Source organism: Rhinopithecus bieti, unplaced genomic scaffold, assembly GCF_001698545.2.
Source record: "Rhinopithecus bieti isolate Rb0 unplaced genomic scaffold, ASM169854v2 scaffold_2254, whole genome shotgun sequence".
In the NCBI taxonomy this organism is placed as follows: Eukaryota; Metazoa; Chordata; class Mammalia; order Primates; family Cercopithecidae; genus Rhinopithecus; species Rhinopithecus bieti.
In genome coordinates, this window is record NW_016803982.1 from 2637927 (window position 1) to 2661522 (window position 23596).

General features: G+C 45.0%; 1 protein-coding gene across 2 annotated transcripts in view; it reads left to right on the forward strand.

Moving 5' to 3' along the window:
• Window positions 1–258: 258 nt before the first annotated feature.
• GGACT (gamma-glutamylamine cyclotransferase) overlaps window positions 259–23596 on the forward strand; it is a 57937-nt gene continuing 34599 nt past the window's right edge. Inside the window, exons 1-2 of one of the 2 annotated variants that reach the window (XM_017861746.1) lie at window positions 259–392; window positions 5240–5410. The gene's annotated coding sequence lies outside the window, so the exon portion shown is untranslated. The remainder of the gene's footprint in view (window positions 393–5239; window positions 5411–23596) is intronic. The other variant, XM_017861760.1, reaches the window with a different exon arrangement.

Below are 23596 nucleotides of genomic sequence, written 5' to 3' on the forward strand. Positions count from 1 at the left end.
GTGTGAAGCTGGTTGCGCTGTGTCTGCGGCGGGGCGTCTCCGGCGGGCATCGGCGTGGGTGGGTCTGGCTCTTAGGCGGCCAGTTGTGCGTGCGGCCAGGTGTGTGCGAAGGCGCAGCAGGGGCGGGCGGGCCTCGCGTCCCGCCTGCAGGGGGCCGCCGGGGCGGCCTGGGAGCAGAGGCGCGGGCCCGGCCCTGCATTTCCGCCCGGGCCCGGCCCGGCCCTCCCCGACGGCCCGGCTGGCCGGCAGGTGAGGCGCTGAGCGCGGGCGCGGGGCGCGGGGCTGCGTCCGCTCCGCCCCCCGCGCGGGGTGTCCTGAGGCCCGCGGGAACTCGGGGCGTCGCTGCCTGCGCGGCGTCTGGGCCGAGGTCGTAGCACCTGGCGTCCCCGCGGGTGAGGGAGGAAGCCTGGGGCGCCGCCGGCGCGGCCAGCCGGAGGGAGGGGACGGTGGACCCCGAAACGCGTCCTTCATTGCCCCGCGCGGGGGCCAGGGGCGCCATTGCCAGAACGGGCGGAGGGCGGCAAAACCAGGAACCTCCTCACGCTCGGACGCTGCTTCCCTGTAAAGGAAACGTGGCCGCCCACACGCTGGCTTTCAGAGGACCTCAGCTGAACCAGGCTAACACTTCTCAGAAATTGTTCTTAAAGATTTCCCGTTTGTAAGGAGACTAGAAGCAGCAAAAGAAATCTAAAAACGTCTCCTGGCACTTGTGAATTTCTGATCTAAGGTTTCTTTGGAGCCGTTAGTGAAAATTCTGAAATTTTGAAGAAATTTATTGACTTGATTATTAATTATGGTTATCCTTGCTATTTTACTCTGTGGGCCAAGGACAACGCCATAGGCTCAAAAGCTGACTTAAGTGTTTTTGGAACACAGCTTCTTAACTCCATGCTTAGCTGATTAATATTGAAGTGATAAGAAAATGTACTAGATTTCTGGCCCTTTTTTGTTGTTTGGGATGGAGTCTTGCCCTGTCGCCCAGGCAGGAGTGCAGTGGCGCGCTCTCGGCTCACTGCAGCCTCTGTCTCCTGGGTTCAAGCGATTCTCCTGCCTCAGCCTCCCGAGTAGCTGGGATTACAGGCGCCTGCAATTTTTGTGTTTTTAGTAGAGACGGGGTTTCACCATGTTGGCCAGGCTGGTCTCGAACTCCTGTGCTTGTGATCCGCCCGCCTTGGCCTCCCAAAGTGTTGGGATTACAGGCGTGAGCCACCGCACCCGGAATCTGTGGCATTTTTTAAAAGCGCGTTATTTATTTTGCTAAATGTCCCAGGAAAAATGATTAATGAAAAACTACAGGTGACCTATATAAAGTGTAGGTCTTTCACACACGTACGTGTCCTTATGTACATTAACCTGTAAATGAAGACTTTTCCCTGGCCTCATTCAATTTATTGAAATGCTCAGATGAGGAGCACCTGCAGTTTGCCCGTATTTTCCCAATATGCCTTGTTTTCCTGCAACTATTTCCAGGAGAAGCCAGACTTTACTCCATAAGCAGACCACTGTGTTCTAGCAGAGATTTGCATTGTAAAAGCTGAGTTTGCAAAGTTAATTTCGAATTGGTGGATTTTTGTATGGAAATGCTTTGGGCTAGTTGACTTTACTAACCAGGACCTATCTACTACTAATCAGGAGAGGGTGGTGGTTTGTGGTTCTCTGGATAGTGGGTAGCAGTAAGTAGAACAGAAGAGGGATTTTAAAATGATCTGTTCATTTTTCTCTTTACTAGTAAGATTTCCAATCTGTGTCAATTATTGAAGTGAAGTCATTGGGAGGCTTTGTACCCACCTCGAGCCAGGGCCCTTACCAGGGATTAGGGCACCGGCAGACTGGTGTGGAGGTGTAGTGCAGGCGTGCTTGAAGAGGGACAGGACCCAAGGAAGGGTGACAATAAGAAGACAAAAACATGAAATATTCGCAGCCCTCTTTAGAACATCCTCCATCTAGGCAAAATCTATTAGGAATTTTAAGAGTCTTCAATTAAACATGACCGCTCAGTGTCCTGCTGAACAGGAGTTCATTCTTAGTCGAAGCTCTGTTGTCAGTAAAACTGCTCAGGATAAGGCAGCCGTGTTTAGGCTGTGAGGACCTGCCCCTGCACTGTGGAGCTTGCTCCGTAAAAGGCGTCTTGATACCCCCTCAGATGGATTTACAGAAAAGACTCAGCTGTTGGAAGTCTCTGGGATTATATGGCGTCATGAGGTAACAGATCTGGTAAATAGCTAGAACGTAGAGAGGAACGAAACCAGAGGCAGTGTGCTGTTGGAGCTGAGAGGTGAGTGCTCACTGGAGGGCCAGGAGAAGGTCACAGTTGGACAGACCTTAAGCAGAGAGTGGATTTTTATAGGCAGAAGAGTGGAAAGGGTGGCCGACACCATGAGCAAAAATCAGAAGCTGAAAATGACAGTGTGTTCAGAGAAAGGCAAACAACTGGCGTGCTGAGCCTGGACTGCGCGTGAAGAGGGGTGGGGGTGCCTGGAAAGCACGGCTCTCTGGTGATAACCTCTACTTTTCAATCAAGGTTCTGATTTTTTCTTTTGCTTGTTTATTGGGAAAATTTTAAGCAAACATGAAAGCACAGCAAAGTAGTAGAATGAATTTCCATATATCCATCAAATGGACTTCACAAGTCTCGTTTGGCCATATCCACTTCATCTTTTTTCTTCTTTTTTTGGTTGTGGCTGAAGCAGTTTAAAGCAATTTATTCCAGACAACATAACATTTCACCCCTAAATTGTTCAGTATGCTTCTCCAGAGAAAGGGCATTTGCTTGTGTAACCGTAATACAATTATCACCTCCTGATGAAATTGACAGTAATTCCTTAATATTTTCTAAAACCTAGCCCATGATCAAATTTCCCTGATCACCTCAAAATGAACTTATTTTTACTGTTGGTTTGTTTGAATCCAAATCCAGACAAGAATTTGTTGACTATCTGTTATCTTTTTATTTTATTTTTTGAGACTGGATCCAGCTCTGTTGACAACATGGCTTACTGTAACCTCAAACTCCTGGATTCAAGCCATCCTCCCACCTCAGCCTCCTGAGTAGTTGGGATTACAGGCATGTGCCACAACGCCCAGCTAATTTTTTTTTTTTTTTGTAGAGATAGGTATTGCCCAGACTGGTTGGTTGTTCCCCGCACCCGCAATGGAGTCTCATTCACTCTTGTCACCCAGGCTGGAGTGCAGTGGCGCAATCTTGGCTCACTGCAACCTCTGCCTTCTGGGTTCAAGCGAGTCTCCTGCCTCAGCCTCCCAAGTAGCTGGGCTTACAGGTGTATGCCACCATGCCCAGCTACTTTTTTTGTATTTTTAGTAGAGACGGGGTTTTACCATGTTGGCCAGGCTGGTCTCGAACTCCTGAACTCAAGTGATCCACCTGCCTCGGCCTCCCAAAGCGCTTTGATTACAGATGTAAGCTAACATGCCCAGCTGTTGTCTCTTTCAGTCTAGGGCAAGGGTGGCAAATTTCTCTGTGAAGGGCCAGATACCAGCTCATTCAGGCTTTGTAGGCCCTATGGTCTCTGCCGTAAACTGCTCAGCTCTGCCATTGTCATGCAGGAGTAGCCAGGGGTGATAGTAAGTGGATAAGCGTGACTGTGTTCCAATAATACTTAATTTCCAAAACCTTTGTGTTTTAAAATCCACCCACAGGCTGGACTGACCCGCAGGCTGTGGTTTGTCCTCGCAGGTCTAGAGCAGCCTTGGCAGGTTTCTTTAATGCCAATGACTGTCGATGTTGCTTGGTTGATTGGCTTTAGAGGGCCTCATGTTCTGGATCTGTTGGGCTGCTTTTGGTGGAGTATGGTTTGACTTGCTTCTGTATCCCCTATATTTCCTGTAAACTAGAAGTTCGATCTAGAGGCTTAATTAGGTTCATGCTCGCCATTTTTGGCAAGTCTACTTCAGAAGTGGTTTGACTTTTTTAAAATCTAAATTTATCTGACTTTAAAGACTTGGAAACCCTCATCAAAGAAGCTCAACATTACCAAAATAGGAGCTCAGCATTACTAAAATCGGCTTTGCCTGATGGCTGAGAATACATTTTTTCTCTTTTTCTTTTTACTTTTCTTACTTGTGGGAGAGTATATAGAGCTGTTATTTCTCAAAGAATTCTTTCTTGATTAATTTTTGTGGGTACCTCCTAGTAGGTGTATATGAGATACAATGTGTAATAATCACATAAATAATCAGGGTAAATGCGGTATCCATCACTTCAAGCATTTATCTTTTGTGTTACAATCTAATGATACTCTTTTAGTTATTTTTAAATGTACAGTTACATTATTACTGACTATAGTCAGCCTATTGTGCTATCAAATACTAGATCTTATTCCTGCTTTCTAGGTTTCTGTACCCATTAACCATCTCTACTTTCCCCCAACCCCCCCACTACCCTTCCTAGCCTCTAGTAACCATCATTCTGATCTCTATCTCAGTGAATTCAATTATTTTAATTTTTGGCTCCCACAAATGAGTAAGAACATGCAAAGTTTGTCTTTATGTGCCTGCCTGGGTTATTTCAGTTCACATAATGACCTCCAGCTCCACCATATTGTTGCAAATGACAGGTTCTCCTTTTTAATGGCTGAATAGTACTCCATTACATATATGTACCACATTTTGTCAAGGAGGTCTTGAGAACTTTGAACCCTTTCTCTAGGTCACTGGAAGATGCCTCTATTCAAGGCATTCTTTGGCCCCTCAAGCATGTGAACTACACTTTTGCACTGAATATAAATATATTCCTGGCCGGGCGCGGTGACTCAAGCCTGTAATCCCAGCACTTTGGGAGGCCGAGACGGGCGGATCACGAGGTCAAGAGATCGAGACGAGACCATCCTGGCTAACACGGTGAAACCCCCGTCTCTACTAAAAAAAAAAAAAGAAAGAAAAAAAAAAAAGAAAATCTAGCCGCGCGGAGGTGGCGGGCCGCCTGTAGTCCCAGTGCTATCGGGGAGGCTGAGGCAGGGCAGAATGGAAAACGCCGGAGAGGCGGACGCTTGCAGTGAGCGTGAGATCCGGCCACTGCGCTCTAGCCTGCGGCCGCGACAGCGAGATCCGTCTCAAAAAAAAAAAAATATATATATATATATATTCCTTCCTTGGGCATGTGCCCAGGGTCTCAGATTGCCTTCTAATGGGAGTTAGGTCATTTATATTTGTTTTTAAGCCCCTTATCGCTTAAATGTTTAATTTTCTTCAGTTGACTTCCTCTTATCTTACCTCCCAACAGGACTGAAAACTGGATATTTGGTGCCCATGGACTTTCTGGTCACCCTATGAGGTGGACTTAGTTTTTCTTGAGTCATGTGGAAGGAATCTGAAGTCACAGGTTTTTAAGACTCTCAGGCTTACTGTGGATCTGGATTCTAAGGCAACACTTCCTTGAAGAACAAGGTTACAGGTGAGAACTGTTAGCCTCTGTTCTAGAGTGTTCATTGCTCAAGTTCTAGAGCACCACAAGAAGTATGCTGACAAATAGTGTCAGTTGGAAGCCCTTGTCTCTTTGTCATTTAAGAATAGTGGTGGGGGGCCAGGTACGGTGGCTCGTACTGTAATTGCAGCAGTTTAGGAGGCTGAGGTGGGAGGATTGTTTGATCCCAGGAGACTGAGGCTACAGTGAACTGTGATTACACTGATTATGCCACTGTGCTCCAGCCTGGGCAACAGAGTGAGACCCTGTCTCAAAAAATTAAAGGAGGAGGGAAGGGAAGAAAAGAATAGTAGAAAAATTGTATGTTCATTTCTACGTCTGTTTTTCTCTGGGGTGTGTGGTCTTTTGATTTATAAGAATTATATATTGAGAATACTAATCGTTTGTCATATATACTATAACTATTTCCACCCTATTTTTTATACTTTGTGTAATACAATCTCTAGGCTTTGCAAAAAATTTTAATTTTATGTAGTTAAAAATATCGATATCCCCTTTACAGTGTATTAGTTTTGTGTTTTGCTTAGAAAGACCTGCCCATTTTAAGGTTTCTTTTAAAATTCATGTTGACACAGATAAATGAAAATGTAATGAGAGCTGGGAACATGTGATTCTGAAAAAGACTATTGAAGGGGGAGTATTTCCGGACAATATAATACCAAACTAATGTTGGCATTAAGATTGGCCCTATGGCCCTATGTTGCTAAGTGTTGAAGTTGGGTGATGAGTATTTGAGAGCTCCTTCTATCATTACCCTAGTTTTGTACATATTTTACTTTCCATAACAAAGTTTTTTTAATTTTAATTTTAATTTTAATTTTTTTTACCAGCAATAGCAGGGGGAAATTGTATCTCTGTCCCATTCATTCATATTCAGCAGCTATTTATTAAGCTGTTCTGAACACTGGAGGGTATCATGTTAATAAATGAAAAAGTTATTGAAATTTCTGTTATGTGGGAGACAAATATTAGCATCATGGTTAAGGGCACCAACTTCTGTGTCAGACCGCCTGGCTTCTCGTCCTCCCACTGCCACTTACTAGCTGGGTGATTTTGGACTTTTTAATTAAAAAGATAAGTGTAATAACAGCTGTCTGGAGGCTCTAGGGAGAATGTTTTCTTGCTTTTTGCAGTTGCTAGAGGCTACCTGCATTCCTTGGCTTATTGGCCCTTTTCTCCATATTCCAAGCTAACATTTCCCTTCTCTGACCCTGCTTTTGTCATCACATCTGTCTGATCTGATCCAGGACAGGTTTTCCAGTTTTAAGGATTCCTCATTTGATTAGATTAGGCCCACTTGGATAATCCACATTAATCTCTGCATCTCAAGGTCTTACATCTGTGAAGTCCCTTTTGGCATAGGAGGTAAGATTCATAGGTTCCGGGGATTAGGATGTGAACACCCAAAGTGGCCATTATTCTGCCAGCCACAGATTTGAGGAGACGAAAGTGAATGTGACTGAGTCCTTGGCAGGGAGGAGATGGGACTGGAGAGGGAGCCAGGCAGAGAGGATTCAGTAGGTCATCATACGTTTTGAAGTTCCTCCCAACAGTAAGAGGAAGTTATGGTCAGATTTATTCCCTCAAATCTGGAATCAGCTGTTTCTCCAAGGAGCCCTAGTTAGCTGTTTTAAAGTGAAAAATGGTACTTAAAGACCATAATCTGGACCTAACAGGGTGCTCATTACTGTTGGATTGGCAGTTGTTTTTAAGCCATTTCAACGGACAGACAGGGAAAACCATTGTTCAAGATAAAATATTTCATGAGTGCATACTGGTAACATCCAAGTCTGTTTCTGGACTACAGCGTTTTTGCTTAATGTCATAGAACTTATCCATACCCCTTTCTTCCACTCCAGAAATCTCAGTTCACAGCAACCCAGCGTAATTGATTATTTGCTTTAGCCCTCACCTCATGGAGTCACTGTCACAGGGGTGTGGGGATTGGGGGGAAGACCACAGAGGTAAAGTGTCATTTTTGTTACATCGTATCAAACCTACATACCATCTACATGACTTCTCTCTTTTGCTGTTGACCTTGCTTACCTGACTGAAATAGTGATTGGCAGGTTTCTCCACTGTAAAGTCACACTTTCCCCCTCCCTTCATTCTGTGCTCTGAAAGGAAGTCACAGTGAGCAGCCTGCACTTCTGGAGGGAGGAGTTATTTAGGCTTCCTCTCCTTAAGGGGAAAGTGTCTACATATGTTATTTGGAATTCTTCCGTGCAGGAGGTTTATCTGTTTTCTTGCATTTATTTACTCAGTCATTTGTATCATTATGGACTCACAGATACTTATTTTACACTTTAGGTTCTAATCCAGTACTCCTTATTTTGTTCTCCAGTTGTTCCTGCTTTGGCCATTGGTGGCCTGTTCTGTCGTCTCCTGTGTCCCTTCGACTTGCCCCATCATTCTGGGCTGGTGGGTTTGTTTATTTTTGAGCACTTCTTTGCTTTCCAATATTGCTAGATGCCCTAGATTCTTCTTGTGTATTTCCTGCTCCAGTCTTAGGTTCAGCCGTTTCTCTAGGGAACCCTGGTCCTCTCTGTTGGAGATGTTGTTAGAAACCACAAGCTGGATGCTGGTGTGCTTATTTAGACTGTGGTGGCATTGCTTGTAGGTCCTCTCAGCTGATGGAGCAAGGAAATGTCTGTGTGTACTGACCTGTGTATATACACATATCAGTAAATACTTCTGTATGGAACCATCTGTTTCTGTGAGTCCACACTGGTGTCTCCAGCCCCAACCCTTTACCCCATGGATCACTCTCGCCTTTTCCCTGCTGTCTCTCACCTCCCACTCCAACAGTGAGAAACCTGGCTCCCATCGCCTGTGGCTCATTTGCCTACTTTTCAGTACATACGTGTGTATGACAGTGTTGGAATTGCCATCTCGCCCTATGGGAACCACTGAATCAACGAGAGCCTGGTTTTTATTAATATATACAGTTCCTTTTGCCTTTAGTCTTCTAACTGTGGACTGGGCCAACAGGTGAAACAGTTTCTTTGGGCAGGCTGAATGAGATCCTGCTACCTTGAGAACATCTTACCAGTCAGATCTACAGGGTGCAGATTCCATGGCTTCCCCCTGGCAGTTCTTCCGTCACTTGGCTGTTTTACTCCGCCTGAGCCAAGGCAGCCTTTGCTATCCTGACTTGACATAGAAGAGTTCCTTAGTAACTGTGTTCATTTGCTAGGGCTTCCATAGCAAATTACCACAGACTGGGAAGCTTAAGACAACAAAAATTTATTCTCGGCTCACAGAATCCAAAACCAGAATTCAAGGTGCTGTCAAGGCTGCCCTCCCTCCAAAGGCTGTATGGAAAGTCCTTCCCTAGATTTTTCAGCTTCTGGTGACTCCAGGTGTTCCCCGGCAAGTGGCCGCACAGCTTCTGGTTCTGCTCTGTCTTCACATGGCCCCTCCTCGGTGTCTGTCTTCTCTCCTGTCCCTCATAAGGATATCTGCCATTGGATTCAGGGCCCATGTAGGCTGCCCAGGATGATCTCATCTCAGCTTCCCTAATTAATCGCATGTGCAAAGTCCCTTTGCCGTGTGAGGTGCCATAGTCAAAGGTTCCAGGGATTAGGGCATGGACATGTTTGCGGGGACGTTTGTTCTGTCAGCCTCACTTTGTGATGCTGCAGCCATCACAGGATCAGAGCAGATCCCAAGGCATTTTTGGCAGAGTAAGACCAGGTGCCAGTCCCCAAGGTGTGTTTCTGCTGCTCTTATACACCGAGGCAGTGCCATCAGGTCTAGACCCAGCAGGCCCCTCCTTCCTCAGCGCTGAAGGGAGGGGGCTTTGGGCTGACAGGAGACATAGGTTTCATGCGTGAATTCCATCAGCAGAACGGTGCTCAGAACCTTCTTTGATTCACTCTGTAGGGGCAGAAAGGGGGTGATCCCTCTCTACCCCATCATAAGGGTCATGGCTGACACCCCTATGCCAAACATTAACAATAGAAAAGCAAAACACGTGTTCAATCATAGTTTTACATGACACAGGACCTTTCAGAATGAAGACCAGAGACCCAGGGTGAACTCTCCAGATTTTGCTTAGATTTGAAGAAGCACAGACCGCCATGTGGAAATCCAATTGGGAAAAAGGGTGTGAGCTGATGGAAATAGACCGAGTGGGGAAGCCCAGCAAGGCCAGTCTCCAGGTTCTTCTTGGCCTCTCTGTTGTGGCATTTCTTCCTTCCGGGAATGGGGCAGGATCCTCTTGTCCAAGGTCTTTATGGCCAGCTGTTACACAGAAAGGCGTGGGGAAGGCTAGAGTAGTACTTTTAGGTTTTATGGCTAGCTTTGGGGAAAGGGGTTCTGGTTCCTGTCACCTGCATTGGGGAAGAGAAATTCTGAATCCTATAGTTTGCCTTGGGGGAGGATGAGAGGGGCAAGACACATGCAGGAGAAAGTTGGAGAGACTGAGCTGCTGAGCCCCACAACTCCTAGGCCCTCCCCTCCCGACAGCTGCCGGCACTCCTGCCTCCGCACCCTGGGGGTGGTTTTGCTGCAACTGCTCTTTTATTTGAATTTCATGTTATTTTGTCCTGCGTAATTGTTTTTGCATACTAGCCTGAACACTGCTGGGCTGTGAGCTCTGACTGGGTAAGAACCATGCCTTCCTCATTCGGAGTCCGCCATCATGCCTTCCACATAGTGGGGACCCAGTAAGAAAGAACTCACTTCCATTTAGTCGAGAATGTTTTTACAGAACTCATGTTCTGAGTCAGGCCAGAGTAAATTAGAGTAAGGAAGAGTATATGCGGGAATACTCCTCATATTATGCTGTGTTCTTGTCCATTTTTCAAACGACCACATTTACTTTTCAAGCTTTTGAGTGTTAATTACCTCTTCCTGCTGTTGTCATCTGTACTTGGGAGTATGAAGAGGTAAGTTTAATGAAAATTAATATTTTTACATCTCATGATGGTTTTATTAACTTACCAGCATTAAATGAGGTTTGAAAAGTGTTCTTTGAGCCATTATTGAAAATAATCATAACTGCCTGCTTTGAATTACTCTTCTTCCCTTGATTTGGTTTTCTGCAAAGTTAGATCCAGATTATAAAAGCCTAATAAAAACTTAGGAGATTAGTATATCTCATAAATGAACAAAGAATGGTTTGACGGCATTGCAGGGAACATTTACGAAGTCTAAGTCATGGTTAACGTGGTAATTTTAGGAAGAATTGTGAACAGCAAGATCTTTTACAACAGAAGTCAAGTAGACTCACAGGTAAGCCAGCAGTACCAGGGTTCCAGGGCTTAAGATCAGCTGGGATATAACTGAATGTACTGACTGGGAGCTTGCCAGAAGCTCGGTTACCTGCCTCTCACTGGGTTTCTCGAGCCTCTGTGTCACTTTCCGTCTGGGCTATCTGGCAGATACCTTACACAAATGCGACACATTCTGGACTCTCGGGCTTCAGTGTGGTGGTGGCATAAGTGGATGTTTTCATTATGTAGAATAAAAACAATATTGGCAGAATATCTATAACAGAGACATGTTGAACAAACTTGTGTCCAGGGAGGCGCTCTCTCCATTGGCAGTGTTTGGGATTAGAGCTGTAGAGGTGAAGGTGACCACTACTGTGGGAGGAAAAGAGGAGTGCACTTGGTGTTCGGACATTTCCCTGTGGATGCGCAGATGCCAGTATCTCCTTATCAAATGAATGGCTTTCAGAGTCAACTTTGTGGTGAGGGCTCTCAGAAAACATCCATTTCCCTTTCCTATCTTTCCCTTCTGATATTTTAGTTGTACCTGAGTAGGTAACGAACCCCTGGTGAAGAGAGGCAAGCGAAAATGTCATTCCCACCCTTTGTTCATAACAATTAGGTACAAATTGGCCTTGAACTTGGTTCCTGCAGTGATAGAGACACATCCCAGTTGATGAACCCTTCTTCCCTCCCTGCTGCCCTCCCTCCTTTCCTTCTCCGCTTCATCCTTCCCTATGGCCCTCCCTCCTTTCCTTCTCCGCTTCATCCCTCCGTACGGCCTTCCCTCCTTTCCTTCTCCCCTTCCTCCTTTTTTCCCCCCTTTTCAGCATTTTATTGTGAACATTTCCAGACATACTCAAAAGTAGAGTGTAGTAACCCTCATGTGCCAGCCACCCAGGATCAGAGATCACTGCACCATACTGGCTTTGCCATGCTTGTTCTACGTGCCCTCCTCTCTTTGTGTTTTGGAGTTTTATTTGCTTGTTTCTAGAGAATTTTGAAGCAAATGCCAGAAATTATGTCATTTCACTCCCAAATATTTTAGTATGAATTTTGAGGGTTTTTTATGTAAATATTCTATCCAACAATGAAAAAAAATCCTTGATATCTTTTAATATTGTATCCCAATTTCCTTTTTTTTTGAGATGGAGTCTCGCCCTTGTCACCCAGGCTGGGGTGCAATGATCTTGGCTCACTGCAACCTCCGTCTCTCGGGTTCAAGCGATTCTTCTGCCTTCGCCTCCCGAGTAGCTGGGATTACAGGCATCCACCACAGGCCTGGCTAATTTTTGTATTTTTAGTAGAGACGGAGTTTCACCATGTTAGCCAGGCTGGTCTTGAACTGCTGACCTCAAGTGATCTGCCTGCCTTGGCCTCCCAAAGTGCTGGGATTACAGGTGTGAGCCACTGTGCCAGGCCTACTTTTACAAAGCAAGGTCTGTGCAGTTGGTTTATTCAAGTCAGAATTTTTGTTGTTGTTGTTGAAACGGAGTCTCACTCTTGTTGCCCAGGCTGGAGTGCAATGGCACGATCTCGTCTCACTGCAACCTCCGCCTCCCGGGTTCAAGCAATTCTTCTGACTCAGCCTCCTGAGTAGCTGGGATTACAGGCATACGCCACCACGCCCAGCTAATTTTGTATTTTTAGTAGAGGCGGGGTTTCTCCATGTTGAGGCTGGGCTCGACCTCCTGACCTCAGGTGATCTGCCTGGCTCGGCCTCCCAAAGTGCTGGGATTACAGGCGTAAGCCACCGTGCCCAGCCTCAAGTCAGAATTTTTAAATCCCATCTATTGTATTTGGTTTATGTATCTCTTGTCTCTTTTAAAAATAATTTTGTATGCCAGGCATTAATTTGATTCAGAGTGTTCTTATTCTTTTACCTTTCATTTTAAACTGTTTTAGAGTAGTTGCATGCTCTCATGCTTTCATTCATTATTATTAAGTTTATATACAGTAAAACCAACTTGTTTGTACAATGCAAATAGATTTAAAATGTGTGGATTCTTGTACTGGCCATCACCAATGGGATACAGAGCAGTCCCATCACTGCTTTTGTAAATTCAAGCCTCACCTATTAACTGCTATGGTTTAGGCTCTCAGCTGGTGGTAGTATTTAAGAAGCACAGAATGGAGATTCCTGTCATCTGCTTGGAAGAACGGTAGCATATAGGTTTTATTTTGTCACTTGAATCTCCCTGTTTTTCTTCTGAAAAGTTACTGGAGGGTTCGACCTATTGACAGACCTTCCTTTCTAATATAGGGACATCACAAATGAAGAACAGCTGACAAAGGAGACTGAGGACAGACATCAGGTGGGCTCTTGAGGTTGCTGTGGCTGAAGCCTCAGAGGCCAACTGCAGGGAAGATTTGGTTTCAAGTGTTAAAGAAATGGGATAGATTTCTTCCTCTTTTTTTACACACAAGTGTGATTTATATATTATATGATATTCTGGAGGAAGCAGTTCTGTTAATTTCTTTTTATTATTTCAGCTTTTATTTTAGATATAGGAGGTACCTGTGCAGGTTTTCTACAGAGCATATTTTACCCAGGTAGTGAGCATAGTACTCAGTGGGTCATTTTCAACCCCTGCCTCCCTTCCTTCTCTGATCTAGTATCTTCAGTGGCTCTTGCTCCCAGGTTTATGTCCATGTGTGCTCAGCATTTAGCTCCCACTTATAAGTGAAAATGTGGTATTTGGTTTTCTTTCTTTTTTGAGATGGGGTCTTGCTCTGTTGCCCACACTGGAGTGCAGTGGCACGATCTCAGCTCATTGCAACCTCTGCTTCCCAGGTTCAATCGATTCTCCTGCCTCAGTCTCCTGAGTAGCTAGGACTACAGGTGCATACCACCACGCCCAGCTAATTTTTGTATTTTTAGCAGAGACGGGGTTTCACCATGTTGGCCAGGCTGGTCTCAAACTCCTTACCTCAAATAATTCCACCTGCTTAAGCCTCCCAAAAAGTGCTGGGATTACAGGCATGAGCCACCATGCCCGGCCAGGTTTTCTCTTCCCATATTAATTCTGTTAAGCTTATGGCCTCCAACTGCATCCATGATGCTGCGAAGGACATGATTTCTTTCTTTTTTATGGCTGTGTAGTATTCCATGGAGTGTATGTGCCACATTTTCTTTGTGTAATCCACTGCTGATGTGCACCTGTGTTGATTCCATGTCTTTGCTGTTGTGAATAGTACAGCAATGAACATATGAGTGCATGTGTCTTTTTGGTAGAATGATCTATTTTCCTTTGGATAGATACCCAGTAATGGGATAGATAGGCAGCTCTGTTTTAAGTTCTCTGAAAACTCCAAACTGCTTTCCACAGTAGCTGAACTAATTGACATTTCCACAAACAGTGTATAATCATTCCCTTTTCTCCACAGCCTCGCCAGCATCTTTTTTTTTTTTCTTGACTTTTTGATAATGCCATCCTGATAGGTGTGAGATGGTATCTCTGTGGTTTTGATTTTCATTTCTCTGACTAGTGAAGATGAGCTTTTTTTGGTATGTTTGTTGGCCACTTGTATGTCTTCTTTTCAGAAGTGTCTGTTCATGTCCTTTGCCCATTTTTAATGGGCTTATTTGTTTTTTGCTTGTTGATCCTGTGGTCGAGTCATTTTTGGTTTAAAACTAACGTATTAGGCCAAGTGCAGTGGCCCTCACCTGTAATCCTAGCATTTTAGGAGGTTGAGGTGTGTGGATTGCTTGAGCCCAGGAGTTTGAGACCAGCCTGGGAAACATAATGAGACCCCATCTCTCAAAACAAGCAAATAAAAAAACCTAACGTATTAATTGACCATTACATCTGTTGGGGTTGGAATAAATCAGAAATAGTAAAGGATTAGTAGGGATGTTACGTCCATTGGACTCAAGTCTTTGTTTTGTTTAAAAAGTTATGTATGGGTTTCTTTCAAACTTCTGGCTTATTGAGATTGTTTCAATGAAGTCACATATATGCACATATATTTCATGGGATGGGGGAAGGGGTAATGGAAGAGTATTGGGCCTTTAGTCCAGGGTGTTTAGAATACCAGACTAATACACCTGCTGCCCCCTGGTGGCAGTGTAGTAAACAGTGAAGTTCAAAGGTAAGGACTTGTGGAGAGCTAAGTCCAGTGGACTGTGGGTGTTAAGAGGATTGTAGAGGAAACTGGGAGATGCCGCTTCTCTCCCACTCTCCTTGTGATTGCTACCTATATGGTCTTAGAAAAATCATTTAGTTTGATTGAAGTGTAGATTTCATGTTCTTCAACTTTAAAATGTACTTTCTAAACTTTTTCCAGCATTAATCCCCTGTTCTTCTCCAAGGATATTAATAAAAGATGCCATTATATAGCAAATGATGTCAAGTTCAGTGTTTTCCTTTAGCAGCTGTATCCTAAGAAACCCCAGATATTTATTCAGGAAAGCAAGTTCTAGAGTATACCCTGAAGCTGGATACAGATTCAGCTCTGGGCAGCAAAATGCATAAATCTACCTGCAGCGTTAATCAGTGTGAGGACTCTGTGTTCTTATGAAAAGCTTACATCATCTAAAAAACGTTTTTTATCCTGGTGTGGTGGTGCATGCCTGTAGTCCCAGCTACTCAGGAGGCTGAGGCAGGAGGATCCCTTGAGGCAAGGAGTTTGAGGCCACAGTGCACTATGATCACACCTGTGAATAGCCACTGCACCCCAGCCTGGGCAACGTAGCAAGACCCTGCCTACAAAAGTAAATAACTGTTTTAAACATTAACACATAAATTTTAGCATCTTAACCATTTTTAAGTGTACAGTTCAGTAGTATTAAGTATATTCACATTGTTATGCAACCAACCTCCAGAACATTTTCATCCTGCACAACTAAAATTCTATATCCATTAAACAACTCCCCATTTTCCCCATCCCCCATCTCCTGGTAATCACCATTCTGTTGCCTGTCTGTATGAATTTGACTACCCTAGGTATGTCATAAAAGTAGACTCTTACAGTATTTGTCTTTTTGTGGACTGGCTTATTTTGCTTTGCATAATGTTCTCAAGGCTCATCCATGTTGTAGGATGGGTCAGAATTTCCTTTTAGCCTTTTCAAGGCTCTGTAATATTCCATTGTGTGTATATGCCACATTTTCTTTATCCCTTCCTCTGTCAGTGGACACTTGGCTTGCGTCCACCCCTTGGCTGTTGTGAATACTGATGCTGGGAGTGTGCATGTGCTATGTCATTTTTAGTGTACTGTGCTGACTAATGCAGAGAAGGGCTTATACTGGTTTTTCCTGCACATAAAAGGTTAAATTTCATAATAAAGAACACCAGTCAACCATACCAGATAACTAGTATATGGCTTTTTGTATGTTTGAGTGAGTTAAAAAAAGGATAACATTTATTGGATACAAGATATATGCCAGGCATTATTATATCTGTGATATATTCTATTTAGTCTTTATAATTTTGTGATTTATCCTTCACTCAGAGGGACTAAGAGTTACTGAAATCATGTGTGTGCCAGAATGTGTATATACATACATTATCTCCATACCTCAGTGTTTGAGGTGGGCATTATTATCCTGATTTGTTGGGAGTTGGAACTGAGGTTCAGAGAGATAAAACACCCTGAACAAGGTCACACAGCTAAAAGATGGCAGGGTTTTACCGGACTTTGAAATGAAGTATATCTAGTTCTAAAGTGTGTCCTCTGGGCTGGGTGTGGTGGCTCATGCCTATAATCCTAGCACTTTGGGAGGCTGAAGTGGCAGGATCGCTTGAGGCTAGAAGCTTGAAACCAGCCTGGCCAAATGAGACCCCGTCTCTGCAAAAATTAAAATTAAAAAAAGAAAGTATGTTCTCTGCCCACACCACAGTTTCTTCTGCTGCGCAGCATATATACGTCTGTGTTCTGAAGGATATTAGAGTGATATCAAAGAATGGCACTTCTATATTGTCACTAGAAAAACTGTAATATCTTTGCATTAAATATGGTCTTTTCAATTTTCCTTGCAAAGACACAGCATCATTTTGGATGAGTTCATCTGAAATGTATTGCCAAGGCTTGCCTGCTGGGGGATTTTGCAAAACAAATCTCCCTACTTACAAAAGGGTGCTTCTCACGTGCTACTTCCCATGTATCTGAGGTTACCCTCCTTGACACTGTTATCTTCCCTTTTTTCCCTTCTTTCCTTTGGATTGGCAGAGAGCTAGGACTGTTGTCACTGCTCTCTTCTTCCCCATCTCTTTAATGCCATGGTGTTTTGGGCTCGAGTTTTGATCTGTTCTGGCACCGTGTTTTCACACAGCTCAAGGGCTATAAACTGTCCTCATAGGGGGTCGTTTTCTTGGAGACTCAGCAATCTCTCAGGGAGGCCAATTGCAACATTTTCTCACATATGGAATTACTAGATGAACAAATAAGTTGTGATACATCATCTGAGCAGGCATGTAATCCTAAGATTCCACATTTTTGGGTAACCTTATAGCAACACCCCACTCTGCAGTAAAAATTTACTGTATTTTAGTCTATTCTCATATTGTAATAAAGACATCCCTGAGACTGGGTAATTTATAAAGGAAAGATATTTAATTGACTCATGTTCAGCATGGATGAGGAGGCCTCAGGAAACTTATAATCATGGTGGAAGGGGACATTGCTTGGGATTTTATAAACTTAGAGGATGGGTAAGGACCCAGACTGTTCCAGAGATTCATTTGAGGTCTGATATAATTTGGCTGTGTCCCCACCCAAATCTCATCTTGAATTGTAGTTCCCATAATTCCCACGTGTCGTGGGAGGGCAGGTGGAGATAACTGAATCATGGCAGCAGTTCCCCCCATCCTGTTCTTGTGATAGTGAGTGAGTTCTCATGAGATCTGATGGCTTTGTAAGGGGCTTCCCCCTTCACTGGGCACTCAATTTCCTTGATGCCACCATGTGAAGAAGGACATGCTTGCTTCCCCTTCCACCATGATTATAAGTTTCCTGAGGCCTTCTCAGCCATGCTGAACATAAGTCAATTAAACCTCTTTCTTTTATAAATTACCTAGTCTCAGGTATGTCTTTATTAGCATTATGAGAATGGACTAATACAGTAAATTTGTACCACAGAGAGTGGGGTGCTACTATAAGGATACCCAAAAATGTGGAAACCACTTTGGAACTGAGTACAGGCAGAGGTTTGAGCAATTTGGAGGACTCAGAAGAAGACAGGAAAATGTGGGAAAGTTTGGAACTTCCTAGAGACTTGTTGAATGACTTTGTCCAAAATGCTGATAGCAACGTGGACAATAAAGTCCAGGCTGAGGTGGTCTCAGATGGAAATGAGGAACCTGTTGGGAAATGGAGCAAAAGTGACTCTTGTTATACTTCAGAAAAGAGATTAGTGGCATTTTGCCTCTGCCCTAGAGATCTGTGGAACTTTGAACTTGAGAGAGGTAATTTAGGGTATCTGGTGGTAGAAGTTTCTACGTGGCAAAGCATTCCAGAGGAAGCAGACCATAAAAGTTTGGAAAAAAGGCCGGGCTCGGTGGCTCAAGCCTGTAATCCCAGCACTTTGGGAGGCCGAGACGGGCGGATCACGAGGTCAGGAGATCGAGACCATCCTGGCTAACACGGTGAAACCCCGTCTCTACTAAAAATACAAAAAACTAGCCGGGCGAGGTGGCGGCGCCTGTAGTCCCAGCTACTCGGGAGGCTGAGGCAGGAGAATGGCGTGAACCCGTGAGGCAGAGCTTGTAGTGAGCTGAGATCTGGCCACTGCACTCCAGCCTGGGTGACAGAGCGAGACTCCGTCTCAAAAAAAAAAAAAAAAAAGTTTGGAAAATATGCAGCCTGACAATGTGATAGAAAAGGAAAACCTATTTTCTGGGGAGAGATTCAAGCCCACTGCAGAAATTTGCGTAAGTAACAAGGAGCCAAATGTTAATCACCAAGACAGTGGGGAAAATGTCTCCAGAGCATATCAGAGACATTCTCAGCAGCCCTTCCCATCACAGGCCTGAAGGCCTAGGCGGGAAAAATGCTTTTGTGGACTGGGCCCAGGGCCCACCTGCGCTATGCAGCCTCGGGACATGGTGCCCTGCCTCCTAGTTGCTTCAGAGAGTACAAGCCCCAAGCTTTGGCAGCTTACATGTGGTATTGGGCCTGTGAGTACATAGTGGTCAAGAATTGAGGTTTGGGAACCTCTGCCTAGATTTCAGAGGATGTATGGAGGCACCTGGATGTCCAGGCAGAACTTTGCTGCAGGGGCAGAGCCCTCATAGAGAACCTCTGCTAGAGCAGTGCAGAAGGGAAATTTGGGGTTGAAGTCCCCACTGGGGCACTGCCTAGTAGAGCTGTGGGAAGAGAGTCCTTCAGACTCCAGAGTGGTGGAACCAGCAATGGCTTGCACTGTGCACCTGGAAAAGCAGCAGACACTCAATGCCAGTCTGTGAAGGCAGCGGGGAGGGAGGCTGTACCCTGCAAGGCACAGGGGCAGAGCTGCCCAAGGCCATGAGAGCCCACCTCTTGCATCAGCATGCCCTGGATGTGAGACATGGAGTCAAAGGAGATCATTTTGAAACTTTAAGATTTAATGATTGCCCTATTGGATTTCAGACTTGCATGGGGCCTGTAGCCCCTTTGTTTTGGACAATTTCTCCCATTCGGAATGGGTTTATTTATCCAATGGCTGTACTTTCATTGTATGTAAGAAGCAACTAACTTGATTTTTATTTTGTGGGCTCATGGGCAGAGGGGACTTGCTTTGTGTCAGATGACGACTTTGGACTTCACTTTTGAGTTAAAGCTGGAATGAGTTAAGACCGAGGAACTGTGGGAGGGCATGATCGTGTTTTGAATTGTGAAGACAAGATTTGGGAGGGGTCGGGGGTGGGATGATATGATTTGGCTGTGTCCCCACCCAAATCTCATCTTGAATTGTAGTTCCCATAATCGTGTTGTGTCAAGGAAGGCACCTGGTGGAGATAATTGAATCATGGGGGACGGTTTCCCCATCCTGTTCTCATGATAGTGAATGAGTTCCCATGAAATCTCATGGTTTTATAAGGGGCTTGCCCCTTCACTGGGCACTCATTCTTCTCCTTGATGCCACTGCCTTGTGAAGAAGGACATGTTTGCTTCCCCTTCTGCCATGATTGTAAGTATCCTGAGGCCTCCTCAGCTATGCTGAACATGAGTCAATTAAACCTTTCTTTTATAAATTACTCAGTCTTGGGTATATCTTTGTTAGCAGCATGAGAACAGACTAATACAAGGTCTTCAGTAAACCTTGACAGCAGGATGTTGGCCAATAAATATAAAAAGTGGGATTGGTAGAAATTGCTGATTGCAACCAAATATCCATTCTCTTCTTTCTTAATTACTGGTCCTGTTTTATTCAGTGACCCATGTGCCTAATTATGGTGAATGAGAGGTAAGCAGAAATGCGTGAAGCTTCCAGGGAGGTTTTAAAAAGGAACCCGATTCAATTGGAAGTAAGGCCCTGGGATTCTCCACCTGCCCTGCCTCATGCCGCCTCCTTTGAATGTGACATTATGGCTAGAGCTCCACCAGCCTTTTTCTTTTGTGAGGGGAGATGGTAGTACCTGAGATTAGAAATTAGTTAGCACATAAAGGGATCAGTCAGATATGTAACTGCATTCAGGCTAGTGGGAGCCAGGTTTCCCAGTGTCAAAGAAGAGAGTTATGAATACAAAAATGCAGAAAACTGGAATGAATCCTGTGATATGCTTTGGGTTGTGTTTGTGTGAATTCATAGTTTTCAATAAGTGTAGACAGATACAGAAGTGAACATAGATGTAAAGGTATAAAGAAGTGAATGTAAGTGTGCATGTGTGTATGTTTGTATGTGGATATAGGCATATATTCTGCTGGCAGGGGGGTTGCAGACAGATGCAGCCCAATGACAGCACACCCTGCACCCAGATCTTGGCATCTAAATACCATTTTCTACAAGAGAACAAGAGCTCCTTGGAGAGAGGGCTGATGCCAGGGCTGAGACAGGGAAAGTCTAAGATGAGCCTGGAACGTCTTGAACCAGAAAGCAGCAGAAGAATGAGGAAGATGGGCCAAGGGGACAGAGAAGCTTGCTGGGATTCACCCCATCTCTCCAAAAGGGGACAATGTAAGCATCAAAAGAAATAATGATAGCATTGGATATAACAGGAAACCATAAGTCCATACAGATACAAATAAATAAATGAACAAGTGGCAGGTCTGATGATGAATGAGATGTTGCATGGTTTCAAAATCCCACTTCATAAAATACTTATCAACTATAAAGGGCAAAAGAGTAACTTCTCGCCGGGCGCGGTGGCTCAAGCCTGTAATCCCAGCACTTTGGGAGGCCGAGGCGGGCGGATCACAAGGTCAGGAGATCGAGACCATCCTGGCTAACACGATGAAACCCCGTCTCCACTAAAATACAAAAAATTAGCCGGGCGTGGTGGTGCGCGCCTGTAGTCCCAGCTACTCGGAGGCTGAGGCAGGAGAATGGCGTGAACCCGGGAGGCGGAGCTTTCAGTGAGCAAAAGATTGCGCCACTGCACTCCAGCCTGGGTAACACAGCGAGACTCCGTCTCAAAAAAAAAAAAAAGTAACTTCTCTGTGGAGAAGCCTGGCAGTCACCACCTTAAGTGATGGGAGTGAATGTCATCAATAATGGAGCAAGTTGAAATCATGAGGTGTCTGATAGGCAGTGAGAAGAACATAACATCATTTCTGAAAGATTCCTGCTCAGAATACACAATCCAAATCTAATCAGGAGACAGCATCAGACAAAACCAAACTGAGGGACATTCAACCAAATCAATGGCCTGCAATCTTTAAAAGATCATGAATGCCAAAGACAGGCAGGAATTGTTTTTTTGGATGGAAGGAGGCTAAAGGACATAGCTACATACAATTCGGATTATGCACTGAGCCCTTTTGCTGTAAAGCACATTATCAGGACAGTTAAAAAAGTTCAAACGGTCTGCAAGAAGGTAGTAAACGTAGTCACGAATGCTGATGCCCTGATGTCACACATGTAGTGTGGTGAGATCAGATGTCCTTGTGGGAAACAGACATGACCATGTTCAGGGATGAAGGGCATCAGGTTGGCAACTAACCAGTGGTTTACTCTCTGAGCAGACACTTCTTAAATACCCACCACACCCAAGTACCAGGGCTGAGAGCCGAGGAGCATGAGTTGCTGGTGCCCGGGCCGCCAGCAATCTGGCAAAGGAGACCTCAGCAGCCGCAAGGCCAGGGGCAAAGGGCTGCGGTGTCCCAGGGTCAGCTCTGCCTCTAGAGCTTAGGGTCAGAGGCATGCTACCAGGATGATGGTGTTTGAAGTAACCTGGAAGCACAAGGAGGATTTTGCCAGGCAGAGTGCTGAGGAATGAAGAGTGAGGGCCTGAAAGGCAGTAGCAACCTAGAAAGCAAAGAAAGTACCACAGGCAGTGTGAGGCATGGCTGAGCGGCAACTGGCCTTTGTGAGCACGTGAAGACATTTGGATTGGCTCTCTGGAATTATCCACTGCTGAGGAACAAATCACCCCCAAAATTAGTGACTGAAAACAACAAAAATTATCCCACAGTTTCTGTGGCTCAGGATCTAATAGTGGCTTAGCTGTGTGATTCTGACTTGGGTCTGTCACAGGCTGCACTCAGGTGCTGGCTGCACTGTGGCCTTCTCCAGGCTTGACTTGGGGAGGCCCCGAGCTCACTTACCTGACAGCTGGCATGCCTTGGTCCTTTCTGGCTGTTGGTGGAGACCTCACTTCTTCTCTACGTGGCATCTCCATGGAGATGCTCATAGCATGGCAGCTGGCTTCCTTCACAGTGGGGGATCTGAGAGCAGAGGAGAGCCCCCAGGACAGAAGCTGCAGTCTTTTTATAACTGAATCCCATCACTTCCTCTCGATTGTGTTTGTTGGCAGTTAGTCGCTAAACCCATGCTCAGGGGGGCAGGAATCACACAGGTACAGGGATGCCAGGCACGGGCTTGGTGAGTGCCATGTGAGAGTCTGCTTGCCACACAGAAGTCCCCACAGCTGGACAGGCAGGGGCACGACCGGGCATGCATCTTGGAGATATCACTCCAGCTTTGAGGGGGAGCAGCAGTGAAACTATTTGGGAGAGGATCACACAGGATAGAACTGAGTAGGGAAGAAGAAAGGGGCATCCTCATCAATGTAAAACACTGCTCAAGCAGTTGGGAAGGGAAGGGGGGTTAACCTGAGTGGTTAGAAACCAGCTTTCTGCAGAGAGGCTTTTGCAGGAACTCTTTGCTGTGAAAGCTACAAGGCAGCGACCTCGTTTCAAACACCTGGTGTCACCAGCATCACGTTTTAAAGTTGTGAAACATCAGGGCTGTTATTTTTTCAGTTATGTCTCGTAAGCACTATGCCTCGACTGTCAGGAGTCAAATGTGCAAATGAAAGCTGTTTACATTGTCAGGTAGGTTGACTGGACCAGGCTTTAAAATACCAATTCATCCCTTTTGAGAGGTGACACTCTGATCTTTCAGCATGATGGTTAAAGGATTGTGTCTTTCCTTTTGAAATCTCCCAGATTTTTGAAGTCTGATCTGAGCAAACATTATTTTAAAGAATGAAGTTTCCCCTGAGATTTTCGATTTTTGATTTCACCAAGCCAATCTAAACAAGATGAGCTGTGAATTCTGGGGGCAGAGCCACATACGCAGTGGGAACAAGGTCAAAGATTGGGAAGGGGAAGACAGCCATCCCCTGTGAAATACTACAGAGAGAGCATTCCAGGTCTGCATCACAACAGGCTTTTCCTTGCATCATTGTGCTTGAAGTCAAAAACAAACATCACAACCACCCTTTAAACTTGTATGTTCCTTGGGAATAATAGCAGTCTGGAGTGTGGTTAAAATGCTGCTTCTGGAAGGGTGACCTGGGCCTCGGGCTTCCCTCCCCGATGAAGGCCTGCCTTCTGTCAGGTTCAGGCCAACCCCCCC